Genomic DNA, 4,308 nt, shown 5'->3' with positions numbered 1-4,308 from the left:
TACACACGGTCCCTTTGCTTAGAGCGTTTATTTCCCCGACCCCACCCTTTCCAACTTACCCTAAATCATGCACTCCCGTTACAAAAATAACCGGCTGTGGGCTTTGCGCAAAGTCGAAATGTAGCTTGCCTTTTGTGTCAATTGAGACACACGCTGAGCACCAATGGGCTGCAGAGGAGGCGACACATGATAATGTTTGACATATCTTCCCAAAGCGTGACCTTGATGGAGACAATAAATAGGGGCCACAAACCTTGCGCTCTCTCCAGCCTTTCAGCGCGCGCATAGGTTAGTCTTCATTCATCCATGCGTCACGGCGGTGCCATACACATTTCTTTCAGTTTATGAACAGAATTGAAAGGAATTTATCATTTCGACTTAAAAAACATTCATAGCAAGTCTATGTTGAGGATGTAATGAGTCAAACATAAAATAATACTGGACAGGTGTATGACGGATGTTGTAAATGTCTTTACAACATTTGGAGAAAATAAACGAGTTTACACGGAAACGGGACGTAAACTGTAATTGCGAGTGAACGTTAATACTTCCTTTCTCTGTTAAGGTGTGTGGAAACTTTTATCCAATTGACCCTCGAAGTGTAGCAGGACTGTGGAGGCAAGCACCAAGTCCCGCTTACTAGACAGGAAGGAGTTTGGAGAGGCAGCGCCCTTTTTGCGGCAGGCGGATCTCGAGTTACTGGCAGCGCAAACTGTGGCATTCGATGGTATTATTGAACGTTTTGTTTTTGTTTTGTTTACTAGTGTGATGTAGGTAACTCATCCTCTACAAAGTTGTATTTTTATGGTATAATTAAACTTATGGACTGGGAGTGGGCAGTTACGAGATCTAGTATGATGTCCGTCTTGCAGAGCGTAGCGCATAGACACACGTTAAATTATACTGTGCTACTGTGACAGGTAGAAGCGTGCCTGGATCCGGGACGAGAAGGAGGCATACATTGCAATTGAAATCAAGGAGATTAGCGGTGACAAAGTCATCGTTGAGACAAAGGATGGAAGGGTAAGTATATATATTCAGCGAGCTGACTAGTTATTTTCTAAAGTTTATTGATGTTGTTGTAGGGTGATGAATGTGATAAAGAAAACTTCTTAAAACTCAAAGCACTTTGAAGAACTAAATTTACTGAGATGGTAATTATGGCTGCATTTTCTGCTATCAGTTCGTCCAAGTAAAGTGTTTCTTCCTCCACGCATGCAGAGCATCGCAGTTTAGGAGGATGACATCCAGCAAATTAATCCTCCCAAATTTTATATGATTGAGGATATGGCCATGCTGACGCACCTGAACGAGGCTTCGGTTCTGTTTATCCTGCGCAGGCGCTACGGCAACTGGATGATCTACGTGAGCGACAGACTGGGTCCACAAATAACCAAGCGGAGTGCAGACATCTAAGATATGCCGTGGGAATTCGGGATTTTTATTTGTCAGCGAAGTGGAGAGATCACGCTCATGGGTAGTGTTGCTGACTTTGCAGACGTACTCCGGGCGGTTCTGTGTGACGGTGAACACCTACAAATGGCTCCCGGTCTACACTGCCCCCGTTGTGGATGCCTACAAGGGCAAGCGCCGCTCCGAGGACCCACCGCATATCTACTCCAATGCGGACAATGCCTACAATGACATGTTGCGCAGTATGTAGATTGCTTCTTTTACGAATTCCTCACTCTAGGTTTTCAGAAAAGTGCCCCTGTTATCCTGTTTAATGCTGTTCAATCAACTTTTTGTGTGTGTGTGTGTTTTTTAACGTTTGCGATGTTCTCTCCATTGATCTTTGTTGGAACAGGTTATTGCAAAACATGAATGGTGATATACATATTTTTGTTTGTCTACACAGATGGTGAGAAGCAGTCTATGATTATCACGTAAGTGTACAACCAGCATTATCATATAACATACCACAATGACCACCAACACTAATAATATGTAAGAAAACAGATTAAAATGACCACTTGTATAACACATAACTCAATATATTCCAGAGATTACTTAATATACTTTTACATGTAAAAGGTTTAAAATTGGGAAAAGTTTTCCATCTATACGTTTGGTAATACATAACTTTGCACTCTTGGTATATTTTTGTATTGCATCACTTTTTTCTCCATTTGTCCTAAACTGATTTTTGACTACTCCCAGCAGAGAATCAGGTGCTGGCAAAACTGCGAACACGAATCGTGTAATTCAGTATTTTGCCATAATAGCAGCCCTTGAGGAGGCAGCAGCTTAAAAAGCTATCCATGTTTTTGGATGGATGGATTTTTCACCCTATTTTCTTTTTTTCACCATATTCTTCCCATATGTTTTGGGTTTTCCTTTTTGAGAGTGTGACACCTTGTGTCAAACATTCATCCTAAATCTCGGATAAAATCCCGACCTTCCTCCTGATCCCATGCTGGAAAACTTTTCCTCATGTTCCATCTTTCTCTTTTCTGCTGTTTGAGAAAAAAAATGTCCTCCATCATTTTTCATGCCCACAAAGCTTTTCTCCTTTTTTACAGTGTTGGTATTAACTTCACACATTTACCAGCTGTCATTTATTATCTTTATCTTGTTGTTCCAAACAGATTAATTCATTAATCCAATCTTTTTTTCACCATCTCCAGAACCCATATGACTATCACAACTGCTCCCAAGGCATGACCGCCATCGAGAGCATGGATGACGGACTGGAACTCCTGGCCACAGATGTAAGTCACACACACACACACACACACACACACACACACACACACACACACACACACACACACACACACACACACACACACACACACACACACACACACACACACAATAAATACACAGCACCTCTATCTGAGAAAAAGCATGTCATACGTTTGACTGTAGTGGTCTTCAAGTGTCTCCTGAGACCAGATTTAAGTATATTTTTATAATGTGAGATTCTTTACATTTTCATTCCCATTCATTGAGATTAGAATACAAACTAAGAAACTTTGATTTCTACTTTTCCTGACGATCAATATGGAGACACTGAGCAACACAGTGGATTCAGCCTGGTATCTAGGCAACAGTATGTGCGTTCGAGAATGACAGCTGTGCCTCTCTGTGTTCTTTGTGTGTGTGTGTTTCCTGTGTGTGTGTGTGTGTGTGTGTGTGTGTGTGCATCTGTGTGTGGTGTAGGTAAACTACGCAGTGGAAGCCTAGGCCAAAGCCACATTCGACCGCCTGTTTAAATAGCTGGTGGGGCGCATCAACAAGACCCTCTACACCGTACTGCCTCGACAGTTCTTCATTGGCGTCCTCGACATAGCTGGGTTGGATATCTTTGATGTTGGTCCGCGCCAATGGAAAGGATTTGACAGCCTTTATTGACTTGGCACCCTCCGATGCCTAATCCGACAACTCTTACTTCAGCTGAACAGCTTCGAGCAGCTCTGCATCAACTTCACTAATGAGAAACTGCAACAGTTTTTCAACCAGCACAAGCTCATCCTGGAGCAGGAGAAGTACAAAAGAGAGATTGGACCTTTATTGACTTTGGGCTGGACCTCCAAGCCTCCATCGACCTCATTGAAAAGGTGTGCAGAGGTATAACCCATCATTGATTGTATCAGTATCAGATTCTCATAGTAGTTCATAAGGATAGCAGTGACGTTGTACATCTTAAGATATGGTAAATGGTTTTGTCGACTGTTGAAGGTCTGTGTGGCTCAGTCAGTTTTTATTACAGCACATGAATGTAATGAAATTATATCCGATTTAATATATTTTATTAAATTCTCAATGTGATGCTGTGTTGTTCTTTTACATCCTTAGCCCATGGGAATCCTTTCAATCCTCAAAGAGGAATGCATGTTCCCCAAGGCCACGGACAACAGATTCAAAGCCAAGCTGTACGACAACCACCTTGGCAAATCACCCAACTTCCAGAAGCCACAGCCGGATAAGAAGCGCAAATTCGAGGCTCAATCAGAGATAATGCACTACGCTGGAGTGGTAGGTCCCCCTCCACTCTCCCTTAGATATCTGTAGCTTACACAAGTGTGTTATTATATATCATGAGTGTAATTTGTAGGGACAACAGATACATTTCTTGTGTAAAGGGTGAGATCTTGATCCCTAGGACTAGTATGGAAGAACCCAGCAAGATTTTTGTTCTCTTGATTGAAGGATATTAGAAAAGGTGTCTTTAGGAGTTAATTTGGTTTCGTTGACTTGTAGTTTTTAACTGTACACTACAGTTTTCCAATAAAGTGCATATTTGGAAAACGCTTCTTAGAAAAACCTCAGCTTCTTAAAATTAACTCATGGACAGTCTAGTTG

The 4,308-nt window shown here is 41.9% G+C and overlaps 1 protein-coding gene across 4 annotated transcripts in view; it reads left to right on the top strand.

Moving 5' to 3' along the window:
• Nucleotides 1-441: 441 nt before the first annotated feature.
• LOC308371130 (myosin-7-like) overlaps nt 442-4,308 on the top strand; it is a 9,102-nt gene continuing 5,235 nt past the window's right edge. Inside the window, exons 1-7 of one of the 4 annotated variants that reach the window (XM_080845923.1) lie at nt 442-727; nt 921-1,023; nt 1,341-1,655; nt 1,859-1,886; nt 2,628-2,711; nt 3,166-3,573; nt 3,802-3,981. The gene's annotated coding sequence lies outside the window, so the exon portion shown is untranslated. The other 3 variants (XM_080845921.1, XM_080845922.1, XM_080845920.1) reach the window with 3 other exon arrangements.

Source organism: Sprattus sprattus, assembly GCF_963457725.1.
Source record: "Sprattus sprattus genome assembly, chromosome: 10".
In the NCBI taxonomy this organism is placed as follows: Eukaryota; Metazoa; Chordata; class Actinopteri; order Clupeiformes; family Clupeidae; genus Sprattus; species Sprattus sprattus.
This window is presented reverse-complemented; position numbering and strand designations above follow the sequence as displayed.